At 39.8% G+C, this 17,255-nt stretch overlaps 1 protein-coding gene across 2 annotated transcripts in view; it reads left to right on the forward strand.

Moving 5' to 3' along the window:
- EXPH5 (exophilin 5) overlaps window positions 1-17,255 on the forward strand; it is a 95,824-nt gene that overhangs the window by 33,048 nt on the left and 45,521 nt on the right. The gene's annotated exons all lie outside the window — the stretch shown is intronic.

Below are 17,255 nucleotides of genomic sequence, written 5' to 3' on the forward strand. Positions count from 1 at the left end.
GGTAAATAAGTGAAACTAAAGACAAAACTTAATAAGATCTTCTGAATAATACCATACAAGAGCAGACATAACTGATCATAATCATAATAATAATTATCATTAATAATATTCAGCACAAGGATTCAAGGGGAAATGTTCAAAGTAAAGCCCCTTGGGATGTGATTCTGCAGTAATTTCTGATGAAATGGAATGTTGGTTGGTCAGGTGAGTAGATGGAAGAAAGCCCGTTAAGCCCAAGCTGATCATTGTGAGGCAAGTTTGCTAGGGGGGACTTGGAAAAGCAGCAGCCCTTTGGATGAAGGTTATTTCAAACTGTATTACAAATTGTAATCCAAACCAATGAACTTTAACTGATGTCCGTGTCAAACTTTCTTTGACTCCTCCAGTGGGTAATGTTTTGCAAGTCATGGACTTTCTGAACCTCCATTATACCTGATGAGAACCCAGGGGCCATTCATGGTGGTGGCATTTAGGAAACCTCAAGCATTTTCTTAAAGTTCTGTGTCCCAAAGCAAAAACTGAATAACCATTTGAGAACTATATTTCTTTCCCCCTTGGCTTACTTATTTAGTCAGTATATAAGAAGGATCTAGGGAAAAGATCTATACTATATCTCATATAGTAACATTAAGTTCCTTAAAGTTAAAGCTACTTCCAAAATACTGGATTTGAGTTGATTTTCTAACATCTTTAAGCTTTTATGATACAGAGGATGAATTAGTCAAGTATGATAATTGTGGGTATTAATTACAGTGAAGGCAATATAGTCTTGCGACCATTCTGTCTGGATCCAGAATGAAACTATGGGGGCATTATTTTCTTGCGTGGAAAGAAAGAACTGCCTAGACTCCTGCCCAGGCTCCTCTAAGACCTACCTCAGCTCCTCTGAGACTGTTTCTCTTTCTGTATTTTTTTCCTGTCAGGACACATTATAAGAATTAGCATTAAATTGTCTGAATATGAGAAAAAACATGCTCTGCGTTCTTACTCATGAAAATGGAGAAAGGATGCACCAGATTTGCATGAGTACAGTTGTCTTGCTACATAACTAGCAGTGTAGAGAGTGTGGTCAGAATGTAGAGTTAGTTGTTTTCGGGAAGAAGCCATGAATAATATAAGAAACAAATCTAGATGTTGAGATCATATACTTTATCTATTGATCAGAATTTATTGGCTCTAACCTGCCTTGCAGTTGTCCTAGTAACGTAACAGCCTTCACAAGAGGCATTCATATCTGATTCTGTAGCTCTGAGCAACTTTCCTATACTTGTAAAACCATGACAGTCAACTTAATTAACAATTGCCTTACAAGTTCCAGTGGAAGATGTCTGAGCATCTGTGTAAAGAGAATAAGGGAGAAGCAAAGGCTATAAACTCTAGTTTTTAATTCTCTTGTATTCCTTTGTTGGGTTATTCAACAAATACTTCATCATTGTTTGCTGCGTGTTCAGAATGTCTGGCACTCTGCTTAGGGAGATGGTGATTCAGTGATAAGACACCCATTGTAGAAAAAAAGTTCAGAGACAAGTGAGCATTGATAATTCAGACTCCGGAAAACAATCTGGAAATAACTGTGTTCACTCAACACATGTTATGCTAGGTAGTAGGATCTGAGCCTAGGTGGAAGCCTAGCTCTTTCACTTACCACTGTATAACCACAGGCAAGATTTTTCATGCAGCCTTAGCATGATAAAATACTAGAAAGCACCCTTGAGAACATCTAGTTCAAATCCCTAATATAACAGAAGAAGAAATTCTGGTCTATAGAGAAGAAACAAATTCATATTCGTTTGTTCACCAAGAGCTTACTGAGCCCCTGCTCTATATCAGACATCATTCGAGAAGACAGGACAGGCAAAGTCTTTCCTTTTATGGATTATATTCTCATCAATAAAAAAGTAAATAAATGAAGATGATGATTTAATATGATGATAAATGAGATTAAGAAAAGTAAGCCAATTAATCTGATAGAAAGTGATTGTAGTTTTGGAGGGTCATGGAAGGCCTCTCTAAGGTTGTGACATTTTATCTAAGGCCTAAATGACACAAAGGAACCACCATGAGACAAAATAGGGAAGAGTATACCATGTGGAGGAAATGGCAAGTGACTTGCTGGAGGAACAGAAAGAAGGCCAAGTGCTGAGTGGTGGGGAGAGGAGTATCAGAAAATTGACAGAAAAGGCCAAGGGCCAGATACTGTACAGACTTGAAGACCATGGAGTTTGGAATTCTAAGCGTGATTGAAAGGTCCTGGAGAGACTGAAGCAGGGAAGTGGAATGCATGATTTAACTCGCATTTTAAAACGTCACTCTGGCTGCTGTGTGGAAGCTGGATGGAGGGTCAGAGTGGAGGCACAGAGAGAAATAGGAGGTTCCTATTTTGTCCTGGGGAGCGATGGTGGTAGCTTGGGTCAAGGAGGTGGCCATGGAAAGACTGTTAGAAAGGCTACAAATTTCAGGAAGACTTGGAGCTGTCTCTTTTGTGCACTTACGTATCCCAGGCTTCCAGAACAGTGCCTGGAGCATAATATGTACTTTAAAAATATTAGTTGAATCGTTGAATGAATAATCACTTTCTGAAGTTAGACTGGAATCAGGTTTAGAGAACTAAAAATATAGGTTATTCTCAGTTCATGTATGTTTGCCTTAATAGAGTTTCAAACAATAAATATTCTTTAGACCTTCTACTAAAATTGATGCAGCGTGCTTAGCAAATCATGTGCCCAAGTCCTGGCATCAGCCAATGCATTCAGTGCAGTGTGAGGGCCAGTCCAGTGACATCAGTGAGTCTTCCCCAGCACCCCTCACGCCCTATACCCCCACTGCTGTCTTGAGCATGGCATTTAGCCTTTTTGTGAAATCTGCAATGTGAGGTTTGGTTTTCTCACAGTCCTACTATAAATTGAAGTGCAACTTGGAGATCCAAGAGGGGTGGGTGACCCACAATAAACAATTGATGCTTTTGAGTTTCTCTACAGGAAAAGGAAAAGCCTAGGGGAAATTCTCTTTACTGCCTGCCATCTACTTCTGTTGAGGAAGGAGATAACCCAAATTCCACTCCCCAGTCTCCATCCATCCACCCTTTCCCTGCCTGTTCTGTCATTGTGCAGGTCACCCTCACTCAGCATTTCATTTGTGCCAGAATAGGTATCAGGGGCTTACATGCATTAACTCTCTTAATCCTCAGGAAAACCGCATGAGGTATTGTTATTGCTTTTATCCCTTCTTTACAGATGGGAAAACAGAGGCAGAGAAAGGTTTAAATCACACATTAATAAAGATCAGGGACTGCATTCCAACCAGTCAGTCTGACTTTAATTTAGCCTCTCGGTATTTTAGTTTCCTCATTTCTAGAAAGAAATAAAAGTATCTTCCTCATAGAGTTCTTATAAAGATTAAATTAAGTAATCATGCCTGGCCTAGAATTATATACTAATATATGTTATATAATATAGGTAATATAAGTTAATATAAGTAATCATGTCTAGCCGAGAATCAGTATTGCACAAATCTTACCTGTGACTAAATTTTCTAGTGTTATCCCTATGGAAAAATTAATTTTTGCTTACGTGACTTTTTGGTTTTTATGTTTGTTTGTTTTTTATTTTAATTTCTTTTTTTAACACCAAAAACACTTTGTATTTGGTATAGCTGATTAAGAATGTTGTGATAGTTTCAGGTGGACAGCAAAGGGTTCAGCCATATGTGTATCCATTCTCTCCCAAACCCTGCTTCCATGCAGCCTGTCTCATACCATTGAGCAGAGTCCCGTGTGTTATACAATAGGTTTTCGTTGGTTATCCATTTTAAATATAGCAGTGTGTATATAACTTTCTGAAAATCCCTCACTATCCTTCTCCCCAGCAACCATAAGTTCATTTTCTAAGTCTGCATTTCTCTTTCTGTTTTGTAAATAAGTTCATTTGTATCATTTCTTTTTAGATTCCACCTACAAGAAATATCATATGATAATTTCTCCTTCTCTGTCTGACTTACTTCACTCAGTATCACACTGTATAGGTCCATCCATGTTGCTGCAAATGGCATCATTTCAATCTTTTTAATGGCTGAATAATATTCCATTGTGTATATGTACCACATCTTCTTTATCCATTCCTCTGTTGATGGACATTTTGGCTGTTTCCATGTCTTGGTTATTGAAAACGGTGCTGCAAAGAACATTGGGGTTCGTATATCTTTTGGGGTCATGCTTTTCTCGGATATATGCGCAGGAGTGTGATCATGGGGTCATATGGTAGCTCTATTTTTAGTTTTTTAAGGAACCTCCATACTATTCTCCATAGTAGTTGTACCAATTTACATTCCCACCAACAGTACAGGAGGGTTTCCTTCTCTCCACACCCTCTCCAGCATTTGTTGTTTGTGGATTTTTTTATGATAGCCATTCTGACTGGTGTGAGGTGATATCTTATTTTAGTTTTGATTTGCATTTCTCTGATAACTAGCATTGTTGAACATCTTTTCATGTGCCTGTTGGTCATGTGTATGTCCTCTTTGGAGAAATGTCTATTCAGGTCTTCTACCCATTTTTTGGAGTGGTTTTTTTTGTGTGTTTTTTTTTAATGCTATTAAACATCATAAGCTGTTTGTAAATTTTGGAGACTAGTCCCTTATCAGTCACATCATTTGAAAATATTTTCTACCAATCTGTGAGTTGTCTTTTCTTTTTGTTTATTGTTTCCTTTGCTGTGCAAAAGCTTTTGAGTTTAAGTAGGTTCCATTTGTCTATTTTTGCTTTTATTTCCATTCTGAGAGAGGATTGAAAAAGATGTTGCTGTGATTTATGTCAGACAGTGTTCTCCCTGTATTTTCCTCTAGGAGTTTATAGTGTCTGGTCTCACATTTAGGTCTTTAATTCATTTTGAGATTATTTTTGTCTATGGAGTAAGGAATGAGCTAATTTCATTTTTTTACACATGACTGTCCAGTTTTCCCAGCACCATTTCTTGAAGAGATTGTCTTATAATATTGTATACAGTCTTGCCTCCTCTATCATAGATTAATTGATCATAGGTACATGGGCTTATTTCTGGGTTCGCTATCCTGTTCTATTGATCTATATTTCTATTTTTATGCCAGAACCATACTGATTTCATGACTGTAGCTTTGTAATTTAGTCTGAAGTCAGGGAGCCTGATTGCTCCAGCTCTATTTTTTCTTTGCTTTGGCTATTCAGGGTCTTATGTGTCTCCATACAAATTTTGAGACTTTTTTTTCCTCTTTCTGTGAAAAATGCCACTGGTAATTTGATAGGGATTGCATTGAATCTGTAGATTGCCTTGGGTAGTATAGTCATTTTGATGATATTGATTCATCCAGTCCACAAACATGATATATCTTTCCATCTGTCTATGTCTTCTTTGATTTCTTTCATCAGCATCATATAGTTTTCAGAGTACAGGTATTTTGTCTCCTTAAGGTAGGTTTATTCCAGGGTATTTTATTCTTTTTGAAGCAATGGTAAATGGAATTGCTTCTTGAATTTCTCTTTCTGATCTTTTGCTGTTAGTGTATAGAAATGCAACAGATTTCTGTGTATTAATTTTGTAACCTACAACTTTACCAAAGTCATTGATGAGTTCTAGTAGTTTCCTGGTAGTGTCTTAAGGATCTTCTATGTATAGTATCATGTTATCTGCAAAGAGTGACAGTTTAACTTCTTCTTTTTCAATCTGGATTCCCTTTATTTCTTTTTCTTCTCTTATTACTGTAGCTAGGACTTCCAAAACTATGTTGAGTAAAAGTGGTGAGAGTGGGCATCATTGTCTTGTCCCAGATCTTAGAGGGAATGCTTCCAGGTTTTCACCATTGAGTATGATGCTAGATGTAGGTTTTTCAGGTGTGGCCTTTATTATGTTGAGGTATGTAGACTCTATGCCCACGTTCTGGAGAGTTTTTTTTTTTTTATTATAAATGGTTGCTGGATTTTGTCAAAAGCTTTTTCTGCATCTATTGAGATGGTCATATGGTTTTTATTCTTCAATGTTTTGATGTACTGTAATACACTGATTTGCAGATGTTGAAAAATCCTTGCATCCCTGGGATGAATCCCACTTGATCATAGTGTGTGATCTTTTTAATGTATTATTGGATATGGATTGCTAGTATTTTGTTGAGGATTTTTGCATCTGTTCATCAGTGATATTTCCCTGTAATTTTCTTTTTTGTGGCATCTTTGGCTTTGGTATCTGGTTGATGGTGGCCTCATAAAATGAATTGGGAGGTTTCTTCCCTATGTGACGTTTTGGAAAAAGTTTCAGAAGTATAGGTGTTAACTCTTCTCTAATGTTTGATAAAATTCACCTGTGAAGCCATTGGTCCTGGACATTTGTTTGCTGGGAGGTTTTCAATCACAGTTTCAATTTCAGTGCTTGTGATCAGTCTGTTCATATTTTCTATTTCTTCCTGGTTCAGTCTAGGGAGACTGTACCTTCTAAGAATTTGTCCATTTCTTCCAGGTTGTCCATTTTATTGACATACACTTGTTCATAGTAGTCTCTTATGATCCTTGGAATTTCTGTGGGGTCAGTTGTAAATTCTCCATTTTCATTTCTAATTTTACTGACTTGAGTCCTCTCCCTTTTTTTCTTGATGAATCTGGCTAAAGGTTTATCAATTTTGTTTATCTTTACAAAGAACCAGCTTTTAGTTTCATTGATTTTTCAATTATTTTATTTGGCTCTGTTTCATTTATTTCTGCTCTGATTTTTATGATTTCCTTCCTTCTACTAACTTTAGGTTTTGTTTGTTCTTCTTTCCCTACTTGCTTCAGGTATAAGGCTAGAATGTTTGTTGAGATTTTTCTCATTTCTTGAGGTAAGATTATATTGCTATAAAGTTTCTTCTTAGAATGTCTTTAGCTGCATCCCATAAGTTTTGAACTATTGTGCTTTCATTTTCATTTCTCTCTAGATTTTGTTTTTTACTTCTTCTTTTATTTCTTCAGTGATTCAATGGTTGTTTAGTAGCATATTGTTTAGCTGCCGTGAGTGTGTTTCTTAGAGTTTTTTCTTATAGTTTGTTTCTAATCTCATAGCATTGTGATCAGAAAAGTTGATATGATTTCCATTTTCATAATTTACCAAGGCTCACCTTGTGGCCCAGCATGTGGTCAATCCTGGAGAATATTACTGGTGCACTTGAGAAGAATGTGTAGTCTGCTGCTTTTGCATGGAAGTGAAGTGAAGTGAAAGTTGCTCAGCTGTGTCCAACTCTTTGTAACCCCATGGACTGTAACCTGCCTGGCTCCTTTGTCCATGGGGATTCTCCAGGCAAGGATACTGGAGTCGGTTGCCATGCCCTCCTCCAGGGAATCTTCCCAATCCAGGGATCAAACCCAGGTATCCCGCATTTCAGGCAGATTCTTTGCCAACTGAGCCATGAGGGAAGCCCAAGAATACTGGAGTGGGTAGATTGTCCCTTCTCCAGGGGCTCTTCCTGACCCAGAAATTGAACCGGGGTCTTCTGCTTTTCAGGTGGATTCTTTACCAACTGAGCCCTGGGGTAAACCCAGCTTTTGCATGGAATGCTCTATAAATATCAATTAAGTCCAACTCATCTAAACTGTCATTTAAGGCCTATGTTTCCCTATTGATTTTATGTATGGATGATCTATTCATTGATGAAAATGGGGTATTAAAGTGCCCTGCTATTATTATGTTACTGTCGATTTCTACCTTTATGTGTGTTAATATTTGCCTTACATATTGAGGTGCTCCTATGTTGGGTGCATATATATTTATAATTGTTATATCTTCCTGAATTGAACCCTTGATCATTATGTAGTGTCCTTCTGTCTCTTATAACAGTATTTGTTTTAAAGTCTTTTTTGTCCGATAGGAGTGTTGCTACTCCAGCTTTCTTATGATTTCCACTTGTATGAAATACCTTTTCCCACCCCCTTACTTTCAGTCTGAAAGTGCCCATAGGTCTGAAGTGGGTCTTTTGTAGACAACATATGTATAGGGCTTGTTTTTGTATCCACCTAGCCGGTCTATGTCTTTTGGTTGGTGCATTTAATCATTTACATTTAAGGTAATTATTGATGTGTATGATCCTCTTGTGCAGATCATAATGACTTATTATGACTGTGTGGATCACAATAAACTGTGGAAAGCTCTTAAAGAGATGGGAATACCAGATCATTTTATTTGTCTCCTAAGAAACCTATATGTAGGTCAAGAAGTAACAGTTAAAACCCTGTGTGGAACAACTGATTATTTAGAGATTGAGAAGGAATATGACAGGTCTGTCTGCTGTCACCCTGTTTGTTTAAGTTATACACTGAGCACATCATGAGAAATGCCAGGCTTGATGAATTACAAAGTGGGCTTGATGAATTACAAGGTGGAATCAAAAAGATCTAAATGTAAGACCAGAAACTATAAAACTCCTAGAGGAGAACATAGGTAAAACACTCTCCTACATAAATCACAGCAGGATCCTCTATGACCCACATCCCAGAATATTAGAAACAAAAGCAAAAATAAACAAATGGACCTAATGAAACTTAAAAGCTTTTGCACAACAAAGGAAACTATAAGGAAGGTGAAAAGACAGCCTTCAGAATGGGAAAAAATAATAGCAAATGAAGAAACAGACAAAGGACTAATCTCAAAAATATGCAAGCAACTCCTGCAGCTCAACTCCAGAAAAATAAATGACCTAATCAAAAAATGGGCCAAAGATCTAAACAGACATTTCTTCAAAGAAGACATACAGATGGCTAACAAACACATGAAAAGATGCTCAACATCACTCATTATCAGAGAAATGCAAATCAAAACCTCAATGAGGTACCATTATACGCCAGTCAGGATGGCTGCTATCCAAAAGTCTACAAGCAAAAAATGCTGGAGAGGGTGTGGAGAAAAGGGAACCCTCTTACACTGTTGGTGGGAATGCAAACTAATACAGCCACTATGGAGAACAGTGTGAAAATTCCTTAAAAAACTAGAAATAGAACTGCCATATGACCCAGCAATCCCACTCCTGGGCATACACACCGAGGAAACCAGATCTGAAAGAGACACGTGTACCCCAATGTTCATCGCAGCACTGTTTATAATAGCCAGGACATGGAAGCAACCTAGATGCCCATCAGCAGACGAATGGATAAGGAAGCTGTGGTACATATACACCATGGAATATTACTCAGCCATTAAAAAGAATTCATTTGAATCAGTTCTAATGAGATGGATGAAACTGGAGCCCATTATACAGAGTGAAGTAAGCCAGAAAGATAAAGACCAATACAGTATACTAACACATATATATGGAATTTAAAAAGATGGTAATGATAACCCTATATGCAAAACAGAAAAAGAGACACAGATGTATAGAACAGACTTTTGGACTCTGTGGGAGAAGGCAAGGGTGGGATGTTCTGGGAGAAGCATTGAAACAAGTATACTATCAAGGGTGAAACAGATCACCAGCCCAGGTTGGATGCATGAGACAAGTGCTCGGGCCTGGTGCACTGGGAAGACCCAGAGGGATGGGATGGAGAGGGAGGTGGGAGGGGGGATCGGGATGGGGAACACATGTAAATCCATGGCTGATTCATGTCAATGTATGGCAAAAACCACTACAATATTGTAAAGTAATTAGCCTCCAACTAATAAAAATAAAGGGAAAAAAAACACACAACAAGGTGGAATCAAGATAGGTGGGAGAAACATCAACAACCTCAGATATGCATATAATACCACTCTAATGGCAGGAAGTGAAGAGAAACTGAAGAGCCTCTTGATGAGGGTGAAGGAGGAGAGTGAAAGAGATGGCTTAAAACTAAATATTAAAAAACTAAGATCATGGCATCTTGCCCCATTACTTCATGGCAAATAGAGGGGTAAAGGTAGAAGTAGTGACAAATTTTGTTTTCTTGGGCTCTAAAATTACTGCCGATGGTGACTGCGGCCATGAAATCAGAAAATGTTTGCTTCTTGGCAGGAAAGCTATGACAAACCTAGACAGTGTGTTGAAAAGCAGAGACATTACTCTGCCAACAAAGGTCCATATAGTCAAGGCTATGGTCTTCCCAGTGGTCACATATGGTTGTGAGAGCTGGACAGTAAAGAAAGCAGATCACCAAAGAATTCATGCCTTCGAACTATGGAGGTTCTGAAAAAGACTCCTGAGAGTCCCTTTGAATAGCAGAGATATCTAAACATTCAATCTTAAGGGAACTCAACCCTGAATACTCACTGAAAGAACTAACGCTGAAGCTGAAACTCCAGTATTTTGGTCACCTGATGTGAACAGCTGACTCATTGGAAAAGCCCCTGATGCTGAGAAAGATTGATGGCAGAAGGAGAAGAGGGCGTCAGAGGATGAGATGGCTGGATGGTATCACCAATGCAATGGACATGAACTTAGGAAAACTTCGGGAGATGGTGAGGGCCAGAGAGTCGGCATGCTGCAGTCCATGGGGTCACAAAGAGTTGGACATGAGTGGGCGACTGAACCTCATGATCCTCTCACCATTTGGTTAATTGTTTTGGGTTTATTTTTGTAGATCTTTTCCTTCTTTTATGTTTCCTGCCTAGAAAAGTTCTTTTAGCATGTGTTGTAAGACTGGTTTAGTGGTACTGAATTCTCTCAACTTTTGCTTGTCTGGAAAGCTTTTGGTTTCACCATCAAACCTGAAGGACAGTCTTACTGGGTAGAATATTCTTGGTTGTAGGTTCTTCCCTTTCATCACTTGGAATATATTGTGCCATTCCCTTCTGGTCTGTAGAGTTTCTATTGAGAAATTGGCTAATAACCTTATGAGACTTCCATTGTATGTTGTTTGTCTTTTTTCCCTTGTTGCTTTTACTATTTTATCTCTGTCTTTAATTTTTGTCAGTTTGATTACTATTTGTCTCAGAGTGTTCCTCCTTGGGTTTATTCTGCCTGGAACTCTCTGTGCTTCCTGGATCTGGTTGACTATTTCCTTTCCCATGTTCGGGAAGTTTTCAGCTATTATCTCTTCAAATATTTTCTCATGTCCTTTCTCTTTCTCTTCTCCTTCTGGGACCCCTATAATGTGAATATTGGTGTGTTGAATGTTGCCCCAGAGGTCTCTTAGGCTGTCCTCATTTCTTTTCATTCTTTTTTCTGTATTCTGTTTTGCAGTGTTGATTTCCACCATTTTGTCTTCCAGGTTACTTATCCGTTCTTCTGCCTCAGTTACTCTGCTCTTGATTCCTTCTAATGTATTGTTGATCTCTATTTGTTTGTTCTTTAGTTGTTCTAGGTCTTTGTAAAACATATTTTGCATCTTCTCCATTCTTTTTCTAAGATCCTGGATCATCTTCACTATGATTATTCTGAATTCTTTTTCTGGGAGATTGCTTATCTCCACTTCATTTATCTGTTTTCTGGGCATTTGTTCTGTTCTTTCATCTGGGACATACTCCTTTGTTTTCATCTTGGTTAGCTTTCTGTAATTGCGGTATTAGTTCTAGGGGCTGCTGGAATTGTAGTTATTTCTTCTGTTTCCCTTTGGTGGTTGAGCATAAGAGGCTTGTGCAAGCTTCCAGCTGGGAGGGACTGGCTGTGGGGAAAACTGGGTCTTGCTCTGGTGGGCAGGGCCTTGCTCAGTAGCTGATGGGTGGGGCTGTCTCCCTCCCTGTTAGTTGTTTGGAGTCTACAGGCTCTATGGTAGGGTTCTTGGTGACCCACAGGAGGACCTATGCCAAGACACATCTCCCAGAACTGCTGTACCAGTGCCCCTGTCCCTGTGTTGGGCCACTGTCAACCCACGCCTCTGCTGGAGACCCTCGCTCACAGGTAGGTCTGGCTCAGTCTCCTGTGGAGTCGGTATTCCTTTTTCCTGGATCCCAGTGCACACAGTGTTTTGTTTATGGCTTCCAGGAGTGGAGTCTTTGTTTCCCCCAGTCCTGTGGAGGTCCTGTAATCAAATCTTGCTGGTCTTCAAAGTCAGATTCCTGGGGATTCCCAGTTCCTTGGCCAGATCCCTGGGCTTGGGAGCCTGATGTGAGGCCTGGAACCTTCATAACAGTGCAAGAATTTCCTTGGTGTTATTGTTCTCCAGTTTGTGAGTCACCCACCTGGTGGGTACAGGATTTGATTTTATGGTGATTGTGCCCCTCCTACCATTTTGTTGCAGCTTCTCCTTTGTCCTTGGATGTGGGGTATCTTTTTTTGGTGGGTCCCAGGGGTTGATTATTGTTCAACAGCTAGTTGTGATTTGGGGACTCTGGTAGAAGATGAGCGCACATCCTTCTACTCTGCCACCTTGAACCAGTCTCCTGCATACATGACTTTTTGTGTGTTCAGGATCATTTCTCTCATTGATGTCAAATACTGACTGAGTTGCTTCACAATGATGAATGTAGAACTCATTCTTTACTCCAAATTGTGAGCAAATATGTATTGATTGATCCTAGCTAAGAGACTGTTAATGGAAGTTTGTGGGTCCAATGCACAGTGAGGCCAAACAAGCTGAAATGTCAGAGTTTGGAGCAGAGAAAGGCTTATTGCAAGGCCAGGCAAGGAGACAGGTGGCTCATGCCCTAAAACTGCCCAACTCCCCAAAGGGTTTCCACAAAACATTTTAAAAAGCCAGGTGAGGAAAAAGGTGTCTTAGGGCCTGCTATCATCTTGTGCACAATTCTCTTGAGTGGCTGATGGAGAGGTAGCAGGGTGGGGTCACAGGGGTTAACATTATCAGTCCTTAGGCTCCAGGAGGTCTGGGGCTATGTGCTGATGGTTGTCAAGTAGTTAACATCTTCCATTTGTTAGAGTTGTTTTTGTTGTTCTGTTGCTAAGTCATGTCCTATTGTAACATGAGTCTCCTAGAGTTTGCTCAAATTTATGTTCATTGAATCAGTGATGTTATCTAAGTATGTTATCCTCTGCCACCCCATTCTCCTTTTGCTTTCAATCTTTCCCAGCAAGAGGGTCTTTTCCAGTAAGTCAGTTCTCCCTATCAGGTGGCCAAAGTATTGGAACTTCAGCCTCAGTATCAATCCTGCCAGTGAATATTCATCATTGATTTCCTTTAGGATTGACTGGTTTACTGGAAAGGGGGAGTTGTGTTTTTTTTGTTTTTTTTTTTTAAGGAACTGTGCATCAAATACTATTGTCTAGGTACTTCAGAGAGGAGCTAAAGCAGAGGATATGAGAGAAGGCTTGTCCTTGGAACGTCCCATGGTGTCCTGCTTGGTTATAATTGCACCCCTTTTCTTTGATGCTCCTCAATCTTGAGGAGAACAAGTTTTGAATAAGAAAAGGAATAAAGGTTCAGATGAGCAGGTTAATCATAAACTTTACGGAGGTACCCACAGGGTCCTGCTCAGTTACAAGATCATGCTAGGCCCTGCATACATTAAGAGAAATGAGACACAATACTTGTCCTCAAGGAGCTGATAGCTAGTGAAACAAACAGGAGCATGACAAGTGATTCAGTACGATTTGGCAATTACAGAGGTGACACTGGATGCTTTCCCAGGTGATTCAGGTAAAAGGTATAAGGGGATTGTGTGTGTGTGTGTTCAGCCACTCAGTCGTGTCTGACTCTGTGACCCTGTGGACTATAACCTACCAGGGCTTTTCGGTCCATGGAAATTTTCAGGCAAGAATACTGGAGTGGATTGCCACTTCCTACTCCATAATAGGTTAAGAAAGAGAAGACAAAACTAGAAAGACAGAACGCCATGAGGCCAGATGAGGGGATGGTGCTTAAACTCTTAGGCAGGCCTTGGTGCGGATAGCTGGTCTTTTCTAGTCACCTTCCTTAGGGTGACTGATCAATACAAAATGACTTGCTGTGATCTGAACCAGTAAAGGAATTACACATCCTTCGTATTACTTAGATCATTTTTACCTTTTGTTGTGACTTTGTATCACATGAGAATAAGCATTCAAGAATATTTACACAGGTCAATTTTTAAAATATAGAGAAGGTTGTCTTTTTTTCTAGGTTGGATCAATCACAGCCATTCAGGAATATTAAATGGGCTTTATTATCTAACTTGGCTTGAATGGTGGTGCCATTATTTCCTACCACTCTTAGAGTTCTAAATGTTTATTGTTTTTGTTGTCTCTTGCTTGCTTTTGTTTATCACTTTTCCTTGTGTGAGTTTCCTTCCTCAGACTTCCTTCTATGGTTTAACTTTACTGTGACCAAAAGGACACATTTTTCCAATACACCTGCCCGTTTTTTCCTAATCCCTGTCCTTTTCTGAGTCTTGGCCTTGGGCTGAGCCAAAAAATAGACTCTGATATCTGGGGCAGTGGCTGTTAAAAAAAATCTTTTCAAAAGAGCAAACAAAGAGAAGAGCGACCAGGCCCTGAAATGTAAAGCTGCACTGAACAAGGGCTTTTGCATTCTTTATTCTGCCTCTTCCTGGCTGAGAACTCACAGTAGTTGTCCTAAAGCTTTCCTTAGATCATAAGTGATGAGAAATCTAGACTTGGAAATATCACCTTTGGCGCAGGAAAACAAAAGGCAACATTTTCCCCAAATGGTGAGTTTCCTTGGGGTTTCAGAGTTGGAAGAGCCCTTGCTATGACAGACTGATCCTATGTCTGCTCTTATACTAATTAAATGTTTAGGCTTTGACTCAGACACAGTTCCCACCCCCTGCACTCATGTATGTTGTGGTTTTTCTTTTCTGTGTATTGTGGTTGCTAGGCAATATAAAACAAAAATGTATTTGAATTACTCTGTGAGAGGAAAACTTTAATGCTGCTTTAATCTCCTATAATTCAAGTGACAGATACACTTTTATAGGATTCAGTGTAATTGAACAATTTGTTCTAGGGTTTACTGATAACTGAGCCAGTGAGACTATGATAAGATGAGAGGTTTGGGGAGGTCCCTGTGAATAAGTCAAAGCTTGATAGAGATGAGGATGCTTAGCTGCCCAGAAGGCAAAAAAAAAAAAAAAGATGTAAGAAGATAGATGGGTCATCTGCGAAAGGAAACTGATAAGTGTGTAGAAACCAAGGAAATAGGATAAGTAGAGGAAAAAGATGTGTGCTGAGGAGATGAAAAGGGAGGTGAAAACGGCCAAAAGAGGAACTGATGCCCTTGGCAAGAGGCAATGATAAGGGAACTATTTTGAGAAATTGGAGACTTTTCTGATAAGAAAATGGCAGTTGTGATTCCTGATTTCTGGTCTGGGGGGACCTGTTTGCTTTCAACATTTATCTAACTGCTCTATCCTCAATCACATTTGAATACACATTGTCACCTTTTTAATTGGCAAAAGTCCCTTTGAGCTTGTATCGGTTGCCTTGTTTATTAATGAGATTCATAGTACCCATAGACAGAGAGCTAGGTCAGGCAGCCACAGGCTTTCCAGCGAGGCGTGAGTTTCCATCCCAGTTCTTTGGCCCCAGCCTGCTGGTCTCTATAAAGGAGGGCAGCATTCTGAGGATGACTGCTGAATCCTGAGAGATAAAGTGTGTTCAGTACGCAGCATCTTCCCTTATTGCTGGTTATTGCTGTTATTTCACCTAAAGACAAGGAGCTTGACCTGATTATGCTTTAAGCCCCTTTTCAGTTCTGATATGATTTCTCAGTGATTTAATTAGATGTGAGAATGATGAGTTGTTTGACTATACATTTCAGACCAGAAGATACCTTCCAAATAATCTTATCTGTGTCCTTTTTAAAATATTTTGTGTACGAACCATCCCAAAGCTTAAAGACTTAAAATGACTTCTAATCATTTATTATTATAAGGGATAGCCCTTTGTTCTGGGCTCAGCTAGGTGCTTCTCCTGGTCTGGCCTGGGATCACTCATTTGGCTTCATTCATCTGGCAGCTAGATGGTGTTGTTGACTAAAAAATTAGTCACAAACTGAAAGTAGAGAGTTATTTTATATGGGGGAACTGTTAAGTACTCTGAGCCCTGGAGGAAGCATCTCAGTAAACCCTGAGGATACTGTTCCTAGTAGTCAGGTGAGGGAGGAGGCTTAGTTTGTAACAAAGGAGGCAGGCAGTCTGAACATCAAAGACTATTGTTAAGTAAGGAAAACCAGGAATTTAGCATCCTATCTTCTTTGTATGGGAAGATGCAAGCCTCTGAGCTCACTGAATTCATTCCTTTTGTATGTACTGCAGCTATCTGGGGCCAAATCCTGTTTCTTGATTGTTTGCATCCTTAATTCCTTGTTCACCATAAGAAGTGGCAAATGTGGTGAATGACTGCTTCTTGCATTCCTTCAATTCCTCAGCAATCACGGTGGGGGATGACAGCATCTGCTGCATCTCAGGCATTGTGTTCCCTTTTGGGAGCCCTCACTCACATTTGGAGGGCCAGAATCACTGATGGCTGTGACATTTCTTGCCCACCAATATAGCAGGAAATATTTCATTTCAGTGTCCAGATGGTCTAAGAAAGTTTTGCTCACATCTCTGGCAACTGGTGAGCGCTCTGCTGGGCCCTTCTCTACACATGAATGCATCCTCCAGGAGAGGTTAGCCTGGGCCTTCTTCAGACCAGAGAATCAAGATTCCTAGAGGGAGAAGGCAGAAGCTGCAAGTCTTCTTGAGGCCTAGACCCAAAAGTCTCAAATTTCGTTTTACCACATTCAGTTGGTCTAAGCAAGCATAAGGCCAGTCCAGATTCACGCGGGCAGAGGAGGGACAAAATCACTCCACAAAAGAGTATACCTTTAGCCATGAAAGGAACTGTGCAGGCCTGCTTTGTAAACAACCTACAGTGTTATTGAATCTTCTTTCACAGGTGAGAAAAACAAAGCCAAGGAAGTTGAATATTTGGCCAAGATCACCCTAGATCTAGATCTAGATCTAAATCACTCTAGAACCTAACCCTCATCCCATGCTCTTTCTACTATCTGAGGGCTGTTCTGCCCGATGTCTGAATCCCTGAGTGGGAAGAGAGAACTTCCAAGACAATGCAGTTTACAAAAAGGGAAGTTTTATTACTGACTCGAGTCAGGGCTTTCTGCTGCAACCAACACAGTGGCGCAAGGTCAGAAAAGCCTTGAGCAGAGGCTGTTATCCAAATTTATAAGGTATGCATAAGCGGTTAGTAGCTGGCTTAAGCGGATTGGTTACATGTTTGCAAAGCAATTTTATTGGTACAAACTTTCGCGGGCTTTTTCAAACCTGGGCATTCGCGGGCTTTTCAGTTCTTCCTTTGTTTCTTACTGGGCGCATATTGGCTGGCTCCAGGTTACCTGATGGGGGCAGGGAATCTTATCATTTCGGGGGAAGCCAAAACTTAGGTCCAGGCCGCCTGTCATGGTA

Source organism: Odocoileus virginianus, chromosome 10 (assembly GCF_023699985.2).
Source record: "Odocoileus virginianus isolate 20LAN1187 ecotype Illinois chromosome 10, Ovbor_1.2, whole genome shotgun sequence".
Classification (NCBI taxonomy): Eukaryota; Metazoa; Chordata; class Mammalia; order Artiodactyla; family Cervidae; genus Odocoileus; species Odocoileus virginianus.